Source organism: Cebidichthys violaceus, unplaced genomic scaffold (assembly GCF_023349555.1).
Source record: "Cebidichthys violaceus isolate CVI_PGR_0920_01 unplaced genomic scaffold, fCebVio1.0.p SCAF_17, whole genome shotgun sequence".
NCBI classification, from domain to species: Eukaryota; Metazoa; Chordata; class Actinopteri; order Perciformes; family Stichaeidae; genus Cebidichthys; species Cebidichthys violaceus.
In genome coordinates this window covers 2024959-2037521 of record NW_027176340.1, presented here as the reverse complement: position 1 = coordinate 2037521, position 12563 = coordinate 2024959, and the positions used below count along the sequence as shown (strand labels likewise).

The window sequence follows — 12563 nt, the reverse complement described above, 5'->3', positions numbered from 1 at the left end:
TAATGTGCAGTTAAAATTTCATCTCGGCACTGAAAGATAAATGAGGCCGGAATACGTGTTTGGGAGACGAGCCCATTTCACCGACGCAACTCTTCAATTAAGAGGCAGAAATAAGTTGAATTACATTTAATGTCATTTTAGAAAACTGTTTCCTGTCTCTTATGGGAAAAGTAAACCAGGAGGAAATATTAAACAACGGCCCGCTTCACTTCCCTTTCTTCTGTTCAAAATGTTGCTGATAATGCGGAGAACATTTTTTCGGGGCCAAAAGGTGAACTGGCCAATCGTTCATCATTATGTCTCTCACATTAATTCCTAATCTCTCCCCATCCGCGTAGACCATCTGAAGTTATGAATAAACAACATGAGAGTATACTTTAATAAATTCAGGATATGACAGTCAGTTGTATAATACTTTTACTATTTTCAAAGAAAACAAACTATATTTTCTTTCTACCAAGCCACATGCCTAGGTTTGTATAGCATGAAAAGTAAGTTATAATTATTATAAATAGTTATAGTTATTATGTTATTGATTTACACTGGCAATAACAGAGGACCCAGAGTATGCCCTTGAGGAACACAACAGTCCATTTTAAGAAGGGTGAGTTTGATAGCAGCAACCAATAAGCTGAGTTATTAGATGAAATAAAACGTATTTTTATCGAATTCAATAAATTTGACTTATTATATAAAAAAAAATCATGCCCATCAGTATTAAAAGCCTTCAAGGGAGGTGGATAAAGTGAAGCTTAGAAGATTTTTGCTTAAATATGATGCCGAAGCAACATAAAGTGACGATGAATAGCTTCGGCTACATTCTTTGTCTTGGAGATAAGAGTTGTTTCATAGATAAATGTCGTGGGAAAATGTATTAATATTACAGTTCGACAGAAAGGACTTTCTGGACAAAACTGCATTCCCATACACCTAACTGCACTCTCAATGATGAGGCAGTTTTAAACATGCGGTTTACGTCAATTTAAACCAAAAACACTACATAACCACATGGCTAGATTTAGTAATAAAACCAGCATGGTTTGTCTTCAAATCACTATGAAAATGAACTCAAACAAAACGGAACAGGAGGACTTGGTTTCACATGGTGTTCTTGGTGAAAAGCCCCGACATTGGACTACGCGGATTCATTTGAAACTCATTGTAATGTAATTCACAATGCAGTGTTGTTGTATGAGGACATCATTTTTAGGGGACAGGGCTGGTATTAAAACCGAAGGACCTGATGTTTGAAGATGCTTTGTCTGTGTGGTTAATGAGAGAAACCGAGGGGTCGGGTCTGGTGTTCATTAATGTAGCAATGTGGTTGCATATTTAAGAATTAAGAAGTAATTAAAGCTTCAGTAATTAAAGGTCAGAGATAGATGAGCTGAATAAATGACAAAGGGACGCGATGTTTGAAATATGTTCGAGTAATGATCACGATATCTCTCATATTTCTGTGCACACGTATGTTTAAACTGACACCACCGACGACACACGGTGAACATATTCCAAGTCCAATGTGAAACTAAAAGCTGTCTGGTAAATGTAGAATAAAGGGCAACGTCTCTAAATGTGCAGATTCCCCGAAGAGTTATTGCATTGGTGAAATCGGGGTAGTTATTTAACGTTTGTGATTGAATATTGACCCGGTCACATCTTTCCGTCAGTTCACTTAAAATGCCGTTAACGTGACATGACATCATTGATCCGGCTAAGTGAAGTACTCTTGTTCCTGGAGTGTGAGCTATGAGCCTGTTAATGAGCTGGATGATTGAATACCGGACAGGTGGGGGGGGGGGGGGTGGCTAATGAAGCCAAGAGGCAGTGACCGTGGAGGAGAAGGAGGTCTTAAAATATATATATATCTGACCAGGAGAGTCTCTTGAAATGGATTAAACTCTAACACTTATTGTCATCCTCTCTGGAGTTACCATTGAAAAACAAACATTCAATAATTACCCCAGGAGAGGACCAGCATGCAGGCAATGCACGTCTCAGGAACAGCTGACTGAAACCCATGAAGGGAGTCAATGAAGGCTGTTTTCACTAACAACCAAAAGAGGCTTTTAATTAACTCACCAGTAAAAAAAAACAACACTTTTTCTTCTCCGGATAGTACACCTAGATACGAGTATTGATTTAAGAGGAGAAACGGTTTCTAAAGTTCTACTATTCTTCACTGATGAATAGGCAAAACAATGTGCTGACAGCTTCGACGTTCACCTCTGAGCGCAACATCTATTTCTCATTCTCCCTCCGTCATGAACTCCAGCTGCTCAAAGTGACAGGATTAAAAGCACTGGATCGGATTTAAAGAAAGTCAGACATCAGATCAAACCAGTCCTCAAAGAGCCTCTGGAATGTTGAACTACAGTTCTTATGTTTTCTCGTTTTGTCTTAAACTGTTTTTCTAAATTTACTCCCTTTTTCATTAGGACCAAACTCTACTCAGCAACCTTCCCTTTACCTCTTGATGGATACATCTTTGTTAAAGACTTAATATAGACCTGTTGGTTGTATGTCAGTGCTATGCGCTCTCGTGGTGGCTGTGTAGGACATTACCTTCGCAGCAAATGATGAGCTCGGTTTCTCCAAGAGGTCCCAGAGCTTCTTCCTCTTCTCGGAACAACATGTGGTCGTAAAACTCCTCTCCGACCCGCTCTCCCTCATGTTCTCGGCCTCTCTCCTTCAGCTCCTCGTTCATCTGCTCCTTTTTCTGGTGGTACCTGGCCTGGCAGCAGGACTCCAGGTAGATCTCGTCGAATGCCCCAGAAGTCCAGCTCTTGACTGAACGAGAGGGCGCACATCTCCTCCATCATGTGCAACTTCCCTGTGCGGTAGAAGTTCAGAATGGAGGTGAAAGCGCCGGGGTGTCTGTCGGAAAAGTACTCGCTGTCGTCCAGGCTGTAGTCGTCGCATATCTCCATGATGGAGTCGTGGGTGTTGCAGTCCCTCAGTTTGCCCAGTCTCGGTGCGGGGCAGCCTGTCCAGCGTTCTCCATAGGACTTCTGTGGAGAAGGCCCCCGACGTTGAGTCTCACTCGGCGGGCGTGGGTCTTGCTGCGGATGATGTCCACGGTGTCCGGCGGCAGCGAGAGGTGGCCGACGGAGGCTCCGTTTTCGTCATCGTCACTCAAGTCTCTCAAGTCTCTAGGTCACTTGAAAAGACCGGGAGATAAAAATTCCAGCAGGTTAATAAGACCTGGTCCTGTAGATGACCACATCAGGGGGCACCCCTCGCTTCTTTCTTGTGGCTGTAATACAAGAAAGAAATAATTATTGAAACGCTGTCAAACAGCCAGCGCCGGTGTCCTACAGTAGCAATGTCAGGTGGTTTATCCACTCATCAGAGAAGCAAATAGATATTTTAATCAGCTTTGAGAGGCACAGCCGCTTGTCCTTGCTGACAAGGGAGGGGGGGGGGGGGTTTGAGGGTTTGAGGGTTGAGAGCCGGACCAATGATAAACTGGACTCCACTTGTGAGCGCTGTCCGGTGCTGAAACGCCTTGTCTGTCACTCTTGCAAGACCCTGTCTGTCGCTGTCCGCGGACTGTGGTGCTGAAACGCCTCAGCTCGGTATGGGACAGCGATCAGTCCCGACTCAACGGCGGAGCGGTCGAGAGGAACTCACGTGAATGTGTTGTTGTTGTTGTTATCATTATTATTATACCTCATATTAAGATGGACTGATACAAATACCGATCCATTAACTTAGATTTACAGCCCATAAAACAGTAAATCCACCCATGAGAGTCTGTACTCGAGGTTCAACTGACAAAGCAGCAGTTCTTAAAGTTAGCTGGGCAAACATGACATAATAACTACATTATTTCGCGAACATTCGAGTCATGCAAAAAACAACTGCATTTTCGGGAAATATATATGAATATTCCTTGGCATACATGAGCTGGAAGTCAAAGTAGTAACAGGACATACAACATCAAAGTGAAACCAAGTGGACTATAGTCTATTAAATAGGAGATCTGACATGAACACAGTGAAGACATAATCATACGTACGTGTCTCCCCGTTCATCCCGATTCGCCTCATTCACGGAAATCAGCATTTCAAGTGTAAACGCGTCAAAAGCGTGCTACGTCCGTGCAGGTGTCCGGTGCTCCGCTGGGAAACCGGTGGAGGCATCATGAGCTGCGTGGCGACATGTTGTAAAAATAGAACCGTGTATCACCGTGTCCGGTGCACCGTGCGATTCAACAAGTAGACTGTTATTAAGAATAGCCGGGATTACTGTCGGTACCTCTCCTCTACCTGCTCACAGTGAGTGAGTGAGTGAGTGAGTTGAGTGAGTGAGTGAGTGAGAGAGTGAGCGCTGGCCCGGCGACTGTGACTGTGAGCGGGATCCCTGCAGGGGGCTGACTTCACTCCCGCTCCTCCAGCGGCTGCAGCCTTGCGTGAGTTTAACCCTCACGGGGCCACTGAGCCACAGCTCAGCGCATCGACGTGCTGCTTCTGCTTTGTGGAGCCGTTTTATATAGACCAGTCAACAATACTAGGAACTCACATTTATGGCCAGAACTCTTTTTCAAAATGATCTAAAGAAGGGCACTATATATCCATAACGAGCACTGCACAGCTGTAATCCTATATGTAGATTATTATAGGCATTTTAAATGTATTATTTCACATTATAATGTGACTTTAAAAATTGCTATTTTTCCACTCGTAGTTGCTGGGCAGTATAGTTAGATTAATACGCTATAGTACAAAGAAGAGTAGTCAATAAAAGAGTACCAAATACAGTACTGAGGTAGTCAAAAGTATACAAACACCCCCAAGTAAGGCCACTAAACACACCATATATCACACAGACAGCCTGCTATTAGAGACAGACCTACTGTTAGTGGTCTTATTCTTCCCTGGGCGGTAGCCTGTGTAAATGCTTACTAAACTGAAATGCAATAAGGAATACAATATCTGGTGTAAGTCTGTGCATTAGTATCATCATTCTTGGCAGAGACAACCCAACTGGCACAGAGTCAGGCTCAGTGGGAGACCTGTTAGTTGATCCACACAAAAGGGCTCAACACACACCGAAGCTGCATTTAATGGGGCCGATTGTGCAGCGACGATGTACATGTTTGTCATTCTTAAAACATGATGTAACTTAGATATAAAATAAGAGCACGTTCTTTGTTGTTGCTCCGCAAACTAGCACTGCGCCCTTACAGTCCGTGGTCCACCGTAGATCTGCTTCTTCTAGTAAGTGATCAGTTTTCTCATATGAATCTAAACTTTCCACTCGGCTTCACTGCGCAAACAGCAGGCGTGTGCCAGCGTGACAGATGTGTGGCCGGCTCTGTTTACAGTACAGGCAGTCCGCTCATTTACGCTCATGCTCTGTATTTCACGTACAGAAACCATCTTCCAAAGCAGAACTTCTTACAGCTCCGAACATTGTTATTAGTTTTTACTCTCAATAATATGAATGTGGGGAGCAGCACAAATGTTAATATGACTGTGATGGTACTCACCAATCATTTTACCCAAAAACCACACAATATTGTACACAATGTATTTTTTTTTTTTACATTTATTGATAAATAAATAATGACATACTATAATATAAATATAGAAAACAAAAGTACATATTGACACTATAAACAACGTGCATAACTGGTATGTGTAGTCGCTTGTTTTTGAACACCTAGTTTGCGTTCCTAGGTTTGTATCGGACAAGCAAGTCCCCCTCCGGTTGCAGCATCCCAAATCCATAACGACTGGCATTCACCTCCGGCATCTGAGCATTTGGGTCACGCAGCTCCAAATCATAGTTGGTCAACACCATGTAAACAAACCTGAAGAGCAAACACAGACGAAACACGACATTAGAAAATTCAAACCGAGATTAAAAAGGTAACAAACGGAACATTTTGAGGCCCTTGACCGATTTAAAAAAAAAAAAAAAAAAAAATGCACTAATTCTAGGACACTCACTGTCTGATCGTATTGATCGCAAACTGCTTTCCCACACAGCCATTGGTGCCTGCGCCCCATGGCATGGTGTAATATTTCAGCAGCTCCCTCCTTTGTAAAAATCTCTCTTCACTGATCCATCTTGATTCAGGAACCGATCGTACTTGTATTTCTGGAAAAGAAAACACATTTAGAGACGCAAGCAATTAGAAAAGACACGTTTACTTATGAGACGTAGCTTAATCAAATAGTCTAATGTCTGTCTGTCTGTCTGTCTGTCTGTTTGTCCAAGCTCGAGTGGACAAGATGATTCTTATTAATGCAGCCTAACTGCAAAGTCCTTCCCGCGCCTATTAGCCGTGTTTCTGTTCCCCGTGCTCAGCTAATCCCCCCGATGGTCCGCTGGGTTTGACCTCTCACTTGGTAACACGGGGTCAGCTTTGTGTAGGCGTCAAAGTGCACCTAACATAAACAACTACGCTGATTACATTTAAGTCTGCCTTCAACTAGTCCCAAAGACAACTACTACTACTACTACTACTACTACTAGTCCTACTACTACTACTACTAGTCCTCCTGCTGGCAGCGCAGGGAGACCGGAAAACCAACCTGTGGCTCGTGGTGAATCTCAGGGTCCCATTTGAGGGCTGTTGAAGGGGAACAAACACACCCGGTCTCCTTTCCGTAGCAGGTACTCTTGGCCGTCAGCCATGTGGAGGCACTTTTCCTGCACCACCTCTCTGGTGATGAAGGGGGCAGCAGTGAGTCTAAGTGTCTCTTCTAAGACGCTATCTGGAGAGGGGGCAAAAAAAAGAAATGTTGTTATTAATAGCGAGCAAAAGAGCAGCGACTTCTGCCCTCATTTGCAATATTTCTCTTATTTTTTTTTGCTCTATATATGTACATAATGTGCAGAATTAGTTTCCCACCTCATCTCACTGACAATAAGATCCACCTACAGGACGACCAATACGTGTGTCTCTTGTTAAACAAGCCGGGGTCAAGCCCTCAACCAAAGACAGGCGTGTCCACAGGTCTGTCCAGCGACGAGGTCTCGGAGGTCTCCATCGTTGAGATCCCGCTGAACTCCCTTTTCACCGCTGCCAGAGCTTCAGGGTTTGTCAATAAGTAGCCCAACAGCCAGAATGCAGCAGGACCAACGTTACCCTGAAAACAAACAGAGACTCACATGAAGACAACAATAAGGTTGTCTCTCTCTCTCTCTCTCTCTCTCTCTCTCTCCTCTCTCTCTCTCATCTCCTCTCCTCTCTCTCCTCTCTCTCTCTCTCTCTCTCTCTCTCTCTCTCTTGCTCTGGCGTTGCATAGCGACGGTTCAGGTGGTTATTTGTTAATAGCAAATAAGAACATCAGAAGACAACCATGGTGCTCACATCTATCTCTTGTTAGAGTTGCAACAAAAGCACATTTACTTCAATTAAATAAAAAGGTAAATGCTGGCGAGGTAAAAAAAGAAAAGAAAAAAGAAAAGACCAGCTTCCTTTTGTGTGTCTGGGATGAGAGCAGCCATGCTCTGGGTAGTCTCACTGCTGGCAAAGCTCAGTGCCGGTAATGGTTTACTTCATAAGGAAAGTCCCCTGAGTGCAGCGAAATGCTTACTTTAAAATACATAAACACATTTCTGATGAAAGAACTTTGTGAAATAAGAGTCACAAGAACAAGACATTATCCAAACTTTTGGGCAGATGTATCGCAGACCTGAGGTGTGGGAGAGCTTCTAAATGATTCACTGTTTGAACTTAATAATACTGCATTGACTGTGATTACAATACTGTTTGTCATTACCGCAATATTTATCCAAGAGAGTGGAGTCCTCTGTGTGCCATAAAAATTACTAGTAAGTACTACTTACTGAACTTTTAGGGAAATATAAACAGTGACTCAACGACAACGCAAAGTTATGACTCAAAACTCGTAAATCAAATGGAAATAAACGACGGTGACAAGTGGCAACAAAAAAACAAAAAAAAAGGATGAGTAAGCAGCCTGCAGCGTGAGTCAAGTGTTGACGTAAACGTCTGATTAATGTCTTCGGATGCAATGAACCCCTCCAGCAGGCTGTAGGCAAGACTGATAGTACCGTAATGACGGTGAAAACTATCATTGAAGACGCCATTTCGACGCAAGAAATAGTCCCGACGAGATTCTGCATTTTGAAGTCCATCACATTGAAGCATTGCGCTCCATTACAACCGTCTATCGTCTATCGGTTCCCCCCCCCGGCAATCGAAGGCAGAATAAGCAGAAGTGAACAGCACCCCCGTGTGCTAAGAAAGAGTACTGCACAGTGGTGGAAGAAGCAGGCCTGCTCAGAGGAGCAGTGTGTAACATATAGTGGTATGTGTTTATTGTCAGATCTTGAATATAAAATGCATAACTATGTTTTAATCAGTGTATAATCATCCAAAACTAAGAATCGTCATGTTTTCCTTAGCTTAGAAAAAAGCCATTTATATCTATGTAGACTCAACAGACAAACTGTCCTCATCTGTAGAGGCCGTCGGCGACTGAGATTCTTGACAGAATGCTTCCTCTGACGTCCAACTCACCTGCGTGGCCCAAAGTTGCATCAGCACGAGCTTTCCTCTGCGTCTCTTCATCGGCCCCCTCCTCCCGCAGGAGCCGCCTGTAGTCGCGAAGCCAGGGGCTTGACCCCGAGTCCTCCGTCAGACCCGCCGGAGCCAGAAGCTCCCAGAGCCTCTGCCGAACACCCTGGGCCGTCCTCTTCTCCTCTGTCACACAGATAAACATCCGTGAGCGACCGAGCGAGTCACGGGGCAACACGTGACCAGTTGAACTCAGTGTGAACCAAAGCCCAGGTTCAGTCAAACAGATACCATTGTTCACAAGAGGTGGGAGAGGAAGATTATTTCAGGTATGACAAGCAGCGCTGGAGGAGGCGTGCATAATATTGGAATTGGCTGACTTTCCTGTGAAGTATGGGAGGAACGAAAAGCGATTCTAACAATGATACGGCGCTCAAAGAATAACGAGGCCAGATGACAATAATGTGTACGCAGTGAGCTGATAGTACAATACATATCACAGTCTGCGAGAGGACTTTGATGAGTCCTCTGCAGACTGTAGAGTTTTTTTTTTTTTTAAAAAAGAGGCTACTTGAGTAAATTAACCTCGCCATGGCGACTGCAAAACAAATCTCAGGGAACATCCGTCAAAGATGTCTGGGCACGTTGGGAAACACAGATGACGCCTTCTCCTGACCCTTGACTTGTGACGCTGACGATTCCTACGCACATGCGCCGCAGGCACAGCTGTTTCGTCATTCGTTGCGTCACAATGCTTTCAGGCCGCCTGACTAAAACGTCTCATTAACTCACGAAGGGCATCAGCAGACACCAGACAGTTTTGAAGCATTTCACCGCGAGAGTCGTTCTATTAAGAGTCATTACCATGGATCAGTGTGCCCCTCGCCATTTTGGTTAAGAGGCCGTCAAACTTCTTGTACTCTTCATAGACACTCGAGGGGGTCTGCGCCGTTGTTGTTCTGTTCTCCTCCGAACAGCGTCAGGTACCCCGCCCTGTGGAGAAAGGACATTTGTCATGATGGAAAGATAACCAAGCCCCCACAGTTTTTTTTTTTTTTTTTTTCCCACACAAGCGATCCCCTTTCAACTGGTATTTTTCACCGGCCCACACAAGGTGCAGTGTGTCCTTCTGTTGGATGTCACCATGTCAGAGGAAACATTAGCCTCATCTACTGTGTCACATTCCAGATATCTGCTCTCTCCTTTGTTTGCCTGTGATATATATATATATATATATATATATATAATATATATATATATATATATATATATATATATATATATATATATATATATTATATATATATATACTTCCATATCATGACAGAGAGCTACATTTGGATTTCACATCCGCTCTGCAAAAAAGGTTTGACCGGAAAGGTGACCTCGAAACATTTTTGCGGAAAGAGTCAGCCTCCATTTTTTCTTGCTGTGTTTACAAACAGAGGAATGACTGGTGTCTAAACTGTTTAGCTTCCTTTAACATAGTCAGGAGTGTGTGTGTGTGTGTGTGTGTGTGTGTGTGTGTGTGTGTGTGTGTGTGTGTGTGTGTGCGTACTTGAAGAGTAAGCTGTAAGAAAAGTCAAACAGTCCCTCTTCGTTCCAGTCTTTCTGGTTCTGAGTCCTCTCAGCCTTCAGCGAGGGCCTGCAGGTGTCTCCTCATGGTGCCGTTCAGGGCGGGCGAAATTCATTCCCCGGAAGTGCCTGCAGACAAAAAAAAAAAAAAGGAAGTACGAATAGATTAACTGTAGAATCCTATAAATCACATTACACTGATGACGCGACGCTGTTGACACACATTATCAATGCTACTTTGTTGGCTTGACTGCCTTGCATTACATACAGGTAATTATAACTTTTATTTTTAGCTCATTTGGGTCAAGTGGTGGCATGATGAGCAAAGACAAGAGGGGAAAACCCGCACACATACAACTCGGATGCAACCGAAAGAAGGCAGTGCGCCCAAAACGCTGATCCTTAAAATAAGAAGGATCGCATCAGGCGCGTGGGTTTTCCCCTCCTTCCTCTGATGTTTGCCAGGTACTTTATTAGAACAATAATAAAACAAGAAGTCCTACAAATAGATTTCCCGAAAATAGGAAGGATATTTTTAAAAAATATCCACGAAGACTCGGGGTGGGAGGATTCCCACAGAACTATTTTCGCTTCTACATTTACATGAAACGGAAATACTACAAGCTGTCAGTGTGGAGTGTGAACTAATGAGGGCGTACTTCTTCATCAGCGCATTGGCTTTAGCCGGCTGGTGATGCGGGAGCCGCAGGTTGAAGATCCTCTCCATGAGCACCTGTGCGTAGCGAGTGAAGTCCATGGAGTCGGAGTCATGTTGATGACCGTGTCGTACGAGTGCGGATCCAGCAGCACCGTCACGTAGCGTCCGGCGACCCGCACCTGTAGATCACCGGCGCCAAAGTGAGAACTGTATGAGACATAAACTCTCTCTGCACGCATCTCTGAGCGCTTAACTGCTTCATAGAATGCAGTAAACGCGGTTATACTATCTTATACCGCAGTACTTTGTTTTATTTAATGTTACGTCTCTTATATCCTATGTTGTCAGTTTGAATGCAATATTCTTTTACTCTTTAATGAATACAAAACTCAACAAAAATAATTTGATAGCACCAATTTACATCAAACTTTGTATTTTGTTTCATGACAAAATGAAACAAAATACAATCTTTAAAAAAAAAAATTCGACAGTATAATTCGTAAAAGGTGCGTTCAAAGTCTTCTAATTCGCTGCCCATGACTTCACTTTTAAAACTGACGACCAAGCATTCGATAATAATAATAATAATAATAATACACCATCAGAAAATCCTACTCATAAAATTAATTCTCGAGTTTGGAAACAGCTGTTGACCAAAACAATCTGACCTCAATGTCCGTTTAGTAGCTGATCTATCCGTCACGTTACCTGAGCAGTTTAAGGACTTTGAAGCTAAACTTTTACACAAACATGAAGTCCTCAAAAGTACATGAGTGTCTACAGAGGAGACCGGTGACTGCGCATCATCTTTAGGTTTTATTCTACTCACTGTGAAAATGTCCCCCGTGTTTCAGCTTCATTCGGTTTAAGAAACTTGAACGCATCTTTTCCAAACTCAAGCGCGTGGCCCAACCATGGGATGACTCCTTTATCTAGAGGAGGATCGCTCTTGGATCTAAGAAAGAAAAAGAAAAAAGAGAGAAAAGTCTAAACTGATTGTGTGTTTGATGCTCATCAGTTTGTTAAGGATAAGGCATATCCTTTGATATCACAGTATTTTGTGTCAGTGCAGTCTGTCTGTGTATTAATAACTTCTATCATGAGATTATGGGTATGGAAGTAAAAGGTCAACTCAACAAAAGGTTAGTTAAAAAAAAAAAAAATCAGATTCTCCATTGTAATTTGTAATTGCTGGAGAACAAAAAAACAACAACAGTAAAGCTTCACAAAAGAGAAACCTTATCACTGTAGTGTAACAGCATTCCTGACTGGAGAATGAACAATACATACAATAAATGGGTTCATCACAACGTTATTAGCTGATACACTCCCGAGACATCAAATGGATGGTTATTACGATGAACAATGATTGACAAGAGCGTCGCTCCTTGTTGTGGCAAATATGACAGTATCTACAACATGTACACAGGTCAATACAAGCGAATCAAACAGTAGCTCACCTCGATCTGTGCGTGAGGATGAAATAGAGCAGGACGGCCTGCCCGAGCAGAAATATGGTCCAGATCATCGCGTGCGTGTTTACGTTCCTCTCTGCGCAGAGTCAATGAAGTCCCTTCGGCTCTCGCGTGGCTTTTTATGAGCTGTTACGTCAGCGTGTCGCCTCTGTCGTAACATCTGCAGACCGCTCACCCCACTGAAACACAGGTGGGTGTGCTCGCTGACATCACGGCTCGTTGACTTTTGATTGACTCGTTTTAATTGCTCTTTGTTCGGATGCTTTAGTCTCGTGCCAGAATATGTGGTGACCCCAGAAAAAAAATATAAACTATTAACATTGTTCTTATTAGTATTCAAATGAAGAGGGAAGTA

The 12563-nt window shown here is 43.3% G+C and overlaps 2 pseudogenes; both read right to left on the bottom strand.

The window, feature by feature from the left end:
• The window catches only part of LOC137873645 (potassium voltage-gated channel subfamily B member 1-like), a 16699-nt pseudogene extending 13570 nt beyond the window's left edge, over positions 1-3129 (bottom strand).
• A 2439-nt stretch (positions 3130-5568) lies between these two features.
• LOC137873646 (prostacyclin synthase-like) lies at positions 5569-12273 on the bottom strand (annotated as a pseudogene).
• Between the last annotated feature and the right edge of the window lie 290 nt (positions 12274-12563).